We start from the raw sequence: 10,391 nt of genomic DNA, 5'->3' as shown, positions 1-10,391 counted from the left end.
GGGATCAAATCTATGAAGGTGGAACTTAGTTTTGACCACTCCGTAAGTTATGAGTCATTCTGCTAACTGAGAAAACAGGAAAGGCATTCAGGTCTCTCTTTCCTTCCAATTTTTCATGCTTAATGTGTATTCAAAGGCAACCCTGATTTATTGGGTAGTTGATAGCCTTTGTTAACGTTCTGACATTACTGTAGTAGTTCATTGGTTTAATCTTATAAAGAAGAACTGGCTGACTCAAACATCTGTTGGTCTATGTGTAGCTTCATAAAGCTAGCCAGTTATGAGTTCTGTGAAAGATTTGCTAAATTCCAATGCCCTCTGGTTTTCCTGTTTCTAAGTGATGGATTTAAGTGAATATGCTTTTGTGCCACTAATAACCTTCTACTTCATCCTCTGTCCTCCCTGTCTTTTTCCATTATGGACATTTTTTAAAAAAGATGTGCTACACTTGTGTCTTCTTTACTGTGGAATCCCAATACTACAAATTTAAGTGCTTCCCAGATATACCATTTATATTTTTTGCTTTTCTGGTATATTCTTCCTAATGTTTGAGTTTTACTTCTCTAGTATGATTCTTAAACATGGTAGCTATTTAATGCATGGTTATTGGATATATGAAGTTGAGATCAGCATGTTTGGCTCTGCAATAAGAAATATAAAGTTAAGCTGTTCAATGACTGACATTCATCATTGAAAACACAAAACCTAGACTCTTTGTTACTGATGTACATAGTTCATGTCAGGTGGGAGCTGTACTCTAATTGTATAACTAGCATAAGAGTATGCAAAAAATTATGTTAAGAGGAATTAGGTACTTAGGAGACCAATCTAGCTGAATATATCCCTCTCATTTGATGAGGCCATCCTTGAAATAAGGTTTGAGCACTAATGGTAAAATGATATGCTTAGAGGACTAATACCGGCAAAGCAATGACTGCACACTAAGGTGAAAGACCTAGGGGAGGGGAGTAGGGTGAAAGCGGGAGGGAGGGAGGAATGGGAGGATACAGGTGATGGGATAACAATTGAGTTGTAATCTGAATACATTAATAAAATAAAATTTTTAAAAAGAAGAAACTGAAAAAAAAAAAAAGCTCATCTCTTAAGACCGGACTAACAAGATGAAGCTCAGGGGATATAAAAACCTAAAGCTCTCTTGAAGGAAACTCTGGATCATGGTTTGAGTCCAGAATATTTATGCAAGTTGTTCCACAATGGGGATTAAACATTTTTCTTGTCACAGTCATTTATAGAATTAAACAAACATGCCCACGTTTGCACAAGCTCACGAAAAGTTTATATAACGTGCAATCCAATATTTTGCATAAAGTACATGGTAGCTGCTGCTTTCCTCCTTGCTTTTATTTTCATTGTGTTTGGAGTAATTACAACTACAGATGTTTCCAGTAGTGTTTGCTTATATTTGACACCAGGTGGTGGGTTGACTTCCCATCTATGTTTATCCTCTACCTGTGAACTGGAAAGAACCTAGGGCTTAGAGGTCACCAGCTCAACTGGTCTCCAGGTAAAAGCATTGTGAGTATATATGTGCCATGATGATCAAACCGATACAAAAAAACCTTCAGCATCCTGGGGCTTGCTCCCCCTTGTCATACAGAGACAATAACAAGGATTAAATCTCCAGTATAACCTCCCACACACGTATACAAGCACATCACCATCTGAGATTTTTATTTTAAACAATAGCTATTTTTCCTCCTTATTATTCACCTTCCTTGAGTTATAAAATGCGGTAATGCATGATAACTTACATTTACCTAATATCATTGACAAACTCTTCTACCAGGAAAAGAAATGCCCAATGAAAGCAAATCAATGGGACATGGCAGCAGTTCTTCCCAGCAATGATCTAATCTGCCTGTTTCAAAAGAAGGCGAGCAAACTGTAATTCAGCAGCAAACCAGGATTCCGGGAAGCAATCAATTCGGATGCAGTGCTGTCTTTGTGTGCTTCTCACAGAGGCCACTGATGGCACTCCCTATGAGGCGAAGAAACCCCAAGAACATCAGAGCCCGGGGCTCAATGCTCACCTTCAGGATTAACCATCTCAATTGCATCCTTAAGCCTCAATATTTTCATCTCTGAAATGGCAAGACTAAATGTTTCCCAGTATTCCTGCAGAAGCTTTCTAAATATTTGCTTCTAATCTATTATGCATGAATGAAGGCTTTTATACACTTTGTATTGCTATACAGATTTAAGGTTTCATGCATCCTGTTTTGATACCTGCTGAATTCCTTCAGGAGTCTAAACTTAAATATGCTCCTTTTCTTTCTTGCTATTTTTCCTTTCTTCAGCTGATATAACCACAAAGGAAGACATATATAAATATTTATTTAGTGCACAAAACACAAGGCATTCTTTATATTCTGTTTACAGCCATATCCCTAGACTCAAAACAAGACTTAACTTATATGTGCATTCAGTACATTTGCTATATGAATACAATCTTGCCTCTTTTTTGGAGGGCATAGTGGCGGACTTCGAGACAAGATTTATCGTATAAATAGTTCACTTGGGAAGTGATTTTAGGAAAAGCCAGCTAAGGAAGGGAAAAAGCAAGCCACAGAAGGAACCAATAAAGCAAAATACCATTAAGGAGGAAACAATATCATCTACCATTGGCAAGCAAAGTTAATTTATGCTGAAGAGACATAAGGCTGTGGGGGCACCAAAATTCAGAATTCTCTGCCTACCAGAGCCACAGGGACACCAAAGCAATTACACTTATAAACATAGGAAGCAATTCATTCTCAGGAACAGAAGAAGGTTCTGCATCAGGAAATGACCACAGGTAATAATGCCAAGTACAGGCAGTAGGTTTTGGGCTAGCCTCATGAAAATACCAAGGGATAAGAGTAAATAAACCATGACATCTAATATAAGAAATTTCACATAAACTCTTAATTTCAGTGACTCATATTGAGATTATTTTTCTCATTTGCTAACTCAGAAAATGACACATGATTTGATATGACTTGATATTATGAATGTAGGAGAGAGAAATGGCTGAAAAGTCAAAAGCAGTATAATATTCAATCGTCTATACATTAAATAGTATATTACCTCCATATGTAATAAAAGCTGCCATTTGTCCTGACTCCGAATCAGAGAGTATTGAAGATAAAATTATAAAAAGAAAAAATTCAAACTGTAGATTTGAGTTCAAATGATTTTCATTGTTAATAACTTATATGTGGTGATGAGAATAAACCATATTAAATTTTTAAAAATTGAAAAAGTAGAAAATATCTTATACATGATTAACAGTTATCCTCCCTCAGCTGCAGAAATTAGAATCTGAAGTTAGGACAAGAATAACAGCTACAGTGAAAAGCATGTGCCTCCTCCACTGGGATGGTGTGTCTACAAAAACCATGTTTTTATTCCTGACCCTTTCTTTGGGCTTGGTGTTAACAGAGCCCTATTTGTTGTCTGTTGGGCTGACAACAGCTCTAGGCAGTTGTGTCAATGTTATCCTTGTTCAAGTTTACTGTTGGCCTCTGTGGACTTTCTCCACCTTCCTGTTCTGTCATTGTCACAGTAATCAAGATAAATGCAGAAGGAGATGTCGTAGGACTCCAAAGTATAAAGAATGTACTTAGGCCTCACTGAAGTGATTTGTAGTAAACCTACATACCTTGAAGTGTTGAAGGCTTATCTGCAGCTTGAGTACTGCAAGGGTGATAATGAAACAGAAGTTCATTTTTGGCTTTTGTTGTGGTAGGGACAGATCCTAAGAGAAATGTAGGGGAATATGTGTTTATTCCCCTTTCATGACAAAGAAGCAAGTTGATATCATGCATCCAGGCACAGATTACAGGACACAATATAATCAGACAGATGTCATAAAACTCTAGGAACATGATCTGAAATCCTGAGTCATGGCTTAATAATTACATTGAATTATAATTTAAGCAGACTTTCACGTAGATTAGCCTACTATAAACCCCAGAAAAATGATGATATAGCTCTGTAGGGCTCTTTTATTTAATAGCAAGAGCCTATCATACAAAAGGACTTCCAGTACAGTGTTTTCCTTCAGTCAGTTTGTTAAATTAATATATTTTTCCTTTTCCAAATTGATTCTGTTTTCTGATTGCTTATCCTGTAAATACACACACACACACACACACACACACACACACACACACACATACACACACACACACACACACACACACACACACACACATTCAGCTCTATGAATACTCCTGCCTTTAGTAAGAGATCTACCTGTATAACTAAAGTTAATTTTCCTTAGCATCACTATACCTGAAATAATATCATTTATTTTTTATTCTTACAATGGCATTGTAGACTCTTATCTGTCTTTTCATAGCTGAGGCTCAGTATCTATGTAAATGGGACAAATATATGTATTTTTTGATTATACATTCTAAAGCTTAAGGGAATAAAAACAAAATTTCAAGGACTAGATCCAAACAATACAAAAAATAAAAAATAAGTAGTAGAAGCTTTTCTTGAATCTACTTTATCTCCTAAATGCATAAGGAACTGATAAAGAGGGAATTTGAGGACAATTAACTGTTAAGCATTGCCAGTATGTATGTAATAGTATTTCAGCGATCAAGGTTCAAGTTCTGTCTGGCTCTGCCATTACAGAATAGTTTCAAAATTACCAACTGCAAAGTAGGTGGGAAAAAAAAACCCAACACTTTAAAAAATTATCTAAACGCTCTCCATGAGTCAAACTCCTGTCAATTTGTCCTGACATATGCTGCCTGCTAAGATGATCTCTGGCCTCACCGGAGCCTAATGGATGATGATTTCAAATGTCAAATTCTTCATGTTTTCATTTGACCCACAAGTTTCAGAGTAAGTTACATTTATCACAGAAAGGTCAGCTAATTTTTTTTTTCATGTGAATTGTGTACAGAAGAGCTGGGAAGTTCAATGGTTAGTACGAGTTGGATTTTCCAAATCTTGGACAGTAGGCACACGTGTTTGCCTTAATAGAAGGAGCGTCCTGTTAAACTCATGCTAAGAAAATGGTGAAATCAATCAAATTTTTATCCCTAAGAACCTACTTTTGGCCTCCTCTAGTGCTAAGCTATGTAGTAGCAGCAGCAAGGTACCTTAAGGCCTGTGTCCTCTTGGGACTGCAGAAGCTGGACAGACACTATAACACCACTACCAAGTGGTCAGTTCTGTCTCAAACAGTATTTATCTGTTGCTCCATCTCATATTATGAAGTCCTCACCATTTCAGAGTTAAGCCTGAATGTGAGGAAAAGGGGATGCATCTTTAGTATTAGGAGGACTGCTGTAGATTGTCTTTTTTGGAGCAATCCATCTTTGGTGTGTGTGTCTGTGTGTGTGTGTGTGTGTGTGTGTGTGTGTGTGTGTGTGTGTGTGTGTGTGTGTGTACAGTCAATAACCAGACATGGGACAAAAAAGAAATTCCAAGAACAATTTAGGAGACATTGATAGCCTCAAAGTGGTCCTTAATGGTCAGACTTCACATGTTATGTGAGAAATACCTGAAAATAAATTTCTCCCTTTGTTGTCAAAACAGGCCTTCAGAAAATCAAGTCAGAAGTCTTTTCTTTAAGAAAACTTTATAGGCAACTTTCTTACAGAATGTTCCTGTAAAAATGCCCTAAGATGTTTTGTAGATGTGTGCTTGCAACCTCCCTCCATACCCCACTTGCTCTTGCAGATATAGACATGTTGTCTTCAGCCTCTTGTTACCAAGATTTATGAAAATATATATAGCAGGTCCATAAAAATATTTTTAAACATTTAAATATATATGATTGTTCAGACCATTAAGATTCCAGCAGCTTCTTTCATTTTTTTTCTTTTTTTTCCTTTAGCCAGAATTGATGTTGACTTTTCTTGATGATTCCCCCACTAAAAAACTCTAGGGGAAAATGGGAGGGAGGGAGGAATGGGAGGATACAAGGGATGGGATAACAATTGAGATGTAATATGTATAAATTAATAAAATATATTTTTAAAAACTTCCGTTGATTTTTAACTTCCAAAAAGTAGATTTGCCATCATCTTTAGGAACAGAGCTAATTTCTGACACTGTGTCTTTTGTGCTTACAATCCAAAGGTCACATGAGATTGACATTGCTGGAAACCATCTCTCAGTGAAGACAGATGATCATAGACCTCCATGCTTAAAAGGAGATCATATTGATCAAATAACGGTTGTTGTGAAGTAAAAGAAAACAGAACAGCTGGACCCATAGGTTGGTTCACGGGCTGTGATACAAGAGGTGGACCCAGCAGCATCCACCTTATGTTTTCCCGCCCTTATGTAGCCCCAGGAACAGCATCCTGGTCTAGATGGGCATCTCCTGCCAGCGTTACCCTCCTCCTTCCTCTCTACCACAACTGACAGATGCATGCCATCAAACACAAGTGCATGCCACCTGACTCACTGAATGTTTGATGTGAAACTTCAGCCAGTTTCTTTTTGGGGTTTTGGATTTTCTTTCTTTTCTTTCCTTTTTATTTTAAATTCATTCCAATATCACACATCAATCACAGCTATAAAATTCAAATCATACTGCGACTGTGCAGCTGGATGTGTATCCTGTGTTTTGGTGGGCTGGCAGTGGACCATTCTTTGTTTGAATGAAGGAAGTCATCCTGAACACACGCTCATTTCTGGTAATTGCTTTTTTGCTTTTCTATCACAACATGCCGGAGGAAGCATTTCTTTCTTTCTCTTCTGCTGGTTGCATTACTTATTAATAGATTTTGAGTTTTGTGTTTTTAGTTTTGCTTTCTGACTTTGGGAAGGGAAATTTTCAGAGAGAAGTGCTATTTTGAGATGAAGGATGTTGAGGAGAGTTTCAAAACAAGATACCTGCTCCAACATCTGGCAGACAATGAAAGAAAAATATAACTTTGTGAAATGCCTATTGTGCATTTCTTAAGAACTATTCAGGGCCAACCTATTAAGTTTTGTCTGGTTTTGCATTTATTTTTCCATTTTGTGTGGTATGTATGTGTTGGGGGTTGTATAGGGGCTGTAGTGTGTACATGTTAGGAATACATGTTTCCATGAATGTGAGTATGTGTGTGAGTGTGTACCTATGTGTGTGAATGCATATGGAGGCCCATGATTAGTGTCTAGAATTGTCCTCACTATCTCTTCCATCTTGTTAATTGGTCTCTCACCTATATTTCTAGTCTCACTAGCTACATTGCTGTGCCCGAATATCCTCTGTTTCCATCTTCTAAGGCTGGAATTACAGGTATGCCACCATACCCAACAACATGCTTAGGTTCTGGGAATCCAAACTCATATTTTTGTGCTTGATAAGCAAGTCTTTTAAGCACTGAGCTATCTCACCATTCAAGATCAAGTTCTAGTTTGCTGCTTTACAGATGAACACGGGACATTTTGAAATCACTTGGTTAAGTCTACATACATAGACAGTTGTACTTCTTGCTCATCTTGGACTGAAGTCCTATTCATGACCATTTTTTGAAAGAAATAACAGAAACATACAGACTAGAACTCTTAACCTAAATATAATAAAATAGATAAACTATTAAACAATGTTAACTATTGTATGAATGATATGTTAATTTTTAGTAGTAATTAATTTAAAATTTTTGAATTATAAACTGCAGTTATTTATTTTTTGTGTATTAGTTTTGTCTCTTCTTTTATTATTTTCTCACACAATACACCCCAACTACAGCCTCTTCTTCCTCCCCTTTTCCAAGGCCCCGCCCCCCACCTCCCCTTTCCTCCAGATCCACTCTTCCTGTTTCCCTTCAGAGAAGAGCAGACTTCCCAGTGATATAAACTGAACATGGCATAACAAGATGCATTAATACTAAGCACAAACCCTCATCTCAAGGCTAAACTAGGCAACCCCGTAGGAGGTAAAGGGACCCAAGGGCAAAAGAGGCAAAGACAACCCCACTTCCACTGCTAGAAGAAACATCCCAAGCTAAGCAATCACAACATATATGGAGAGAACCTAATGCAGACCTTTGCAGGCTCTGTGTTTGTTCCTTCAGTCTCTGTAAGCACCTATGAGCCCTTCTTAGTTGATTCTCTGGACCATGTTCTGTGAGTTCTCCTATTTTCCTCAAGCCCTTTGGTTCCTATCATCCGTTTCTCCCACCCTCACAGTGTTCCCCAAGCTCCACCACATATTTGGCTCTGTGTCTCTGCATTTGATCTCATAAGCTGCTGGAGGAAGCCTCTCTGATGATAATTGGGCTAGGCACTGATCTATGAATATAGCAGGAATCATTTCATTAACTTTATTTTTATCAGTAGTGTTTTGTTCTACAGTAGGTCTCTGAGCTAGCCAGCTTCCAGTTCCTGGCCATCAGGCAGTGTTCCCATGTGTTACCTCTTGTGGCTTGTGCTGTCATTGGGTGGCCACTCCTACAAGTTCGGAGCCACCGTTGCCCCAGCACGTCTTCCAGGTGTGATAGATTGTAAGTTAAAGGTTTTTCAGCTGGGTTGGTGTCTCAGTACCACTAAAGGATGGCCAGTTCAGGCTCCATATAGTCCAATACTTGGAGTCCTGACTAGGACCACTCTCATGGGTTCCAGGAAGTAAATTTCTACATCAACCCCTCAATGCCTCCCCTTCCAGTAATCTCTCCCTGTACTCTCTTCCTCAATCCCTTCCTCCCCAACCTGATCCTTCCTGTTCCGAACCCCACCCATCTCCAGTCCACCCATAAAGTCTATTCTATTTTCCCTTCCCAGGGAGATCCACATATTCCCCTTAGAGCTTTCATTGTTACTTAGCCTCTCCAGGTATGTGGATTGTACAGTGATTGTCTTCTACTTAACAGCTAATATCCGCTTATACAAACTACAGTTATATATTTAAGGGTTACAGTGCAATGTTTTGTTATTTATAAATATATATATACATATGGATGATTGTATCATGTCACTTATCAGAACTACACTTATCAATAATTCAGTGTATTTTTAAAATTGCTCAAAGCATGTTTTAAATGTTAACATTAAAAAACATTCAAGGTGTTGACTATGTGGGTTATCTTGATATTATCCTGTATGCTATTCAGTTTAGTGTTCATTGTAGTATGATAAAGCAAATTTCCAAATATATGTGGGAAAGGTACTGAGAAATGTGTTCAAGGTGTTGTCTTCTTCTTCTTCTTCTTCTTCTTCTTCTTCTTCTTCTTCTTCTTCTTCTTCCCCTTCCCTTTCCCCTTCCCCTTCCCCTTCTCCTTCTCCTTCTTCTTTTCCTTCTTTTCCTTCTCCTTCTTTGAAATTCAAGTTGTGCTTAGATTAATTTAGATATAGCTGAATCTAAAACCTGGACCTTTTAACTATATTACCTCAACTTACAGGCTGGAGGCTAACAAACACATTGCTGCAGGGCACACATAACTGCATCTGATAAACACAACATCTACTTAGGCCTTCAATATCCAAGTACAGTCTCTGCCCTGTGATAAGAAAAGACTGTCAAAAGCACAGATGGCCTCCTCTATCCAAAATGGAAGACTGAGTGGCCCAATCATGTCAGGTATCGTTTGCTTCTGTCTGTCGTGATCGTTGGAGTCATGTCTCATCTGAATTCCAGTGCTTCATGGCACTGCTCCCATGCTCTTGCTTTTACATTCTTCCCAAGTCCCCTGTTATGATGTTCTCTGGCCTTTGGTAGCACGGTGTGGGTATCCAACCTAGGGATGAGTGTGCAACATAGACTTGCTTTCAGCACCTTTGCCAGATATGACATGAACTATTTGGAAAGAAGAGATTCATAAAGGGAAAGAAAATGAACATATTCATAATACATGGCCTATAACCATAAAACTGTCAAAATATGAAAGAATATACTTACCATATAAGTTATCTGTCCTAATTCTAGGCTACATCCAAAGAGACACCCACATAACCATATTTATCACACACTGTTCACAGTAGTTGAAATATGAAGTAGGTCTTGATGCCTCCGAACAAATGGATCAGGAAATAGAACTTGCACATCTACAATGGAGTGTTATTTATCCATAAGGTAGGAAGAAATTCTGAAGTCTTCAACAAAATACATTGTCATTTAGTTAAGTGAAATAAACAGATAAATAAAGACAAACCTGTTTTCCTTCATAACACAAAGTTCACCTGAACACCAGGACTTTGAATTGCAAGGGATTAGGAAAGTGCCTTGGAGTAAAGGGAGGGTGGATAATGGTTACCAAACATAGCACAAAGGGCTAAGTTCTAGTGTCCCCGCACACAGTAAGGTATTTCACAATAAGCTTTTGTGTATTTTGTAAAGCCCTAGACGAGAATAGCTATGCACGTGAAGAAATGGCAACAGTAAGAAGACTGTTTTGAACAAGTCATATTGTATGTGTGTTGACATAGCATAGTGA

General features: G+C 38.0%; 1 long non-coding RNA gene across 1 annotated transcript; it reads left to right on the top strand.

The window, feature by feature from the left end:
* The first annotated feature begins 7,202 nt into the window (after window positions 1–7,202).
* LOC311578746 lies at window positions 7,203–9,387 on the top strand. Its single transcript, XR_014772963.1, has 3 exons — window positions 7,203–7,258; window positions 8,320–8,453; window positions 9,360–9,387. It is a non-coding gene; the product is annotated as an uncharacterized lncRNA (long non-coding RNA).
* The last annotated feature ends 1,004 nt before the right edge of the window (window positions 9,388–10,391 follow it).

This window comes from Acomys minous (assembly GCF_964271855.1).
Source record: "Acomys minous genome assembly, chromosome: 12".
In the NCBI taxonomy this organism is placed as follows: Eukaryota; Metazoa; Chordata; class Mammalia; order Rodentia; family Muridae; genus Acomys; species Acomys minous.
The sequence above is the reverse complement of the archived record's forward strand: the minus strand, read 5'-3'. Positions and strand labels throughout refer to the sequence as shown.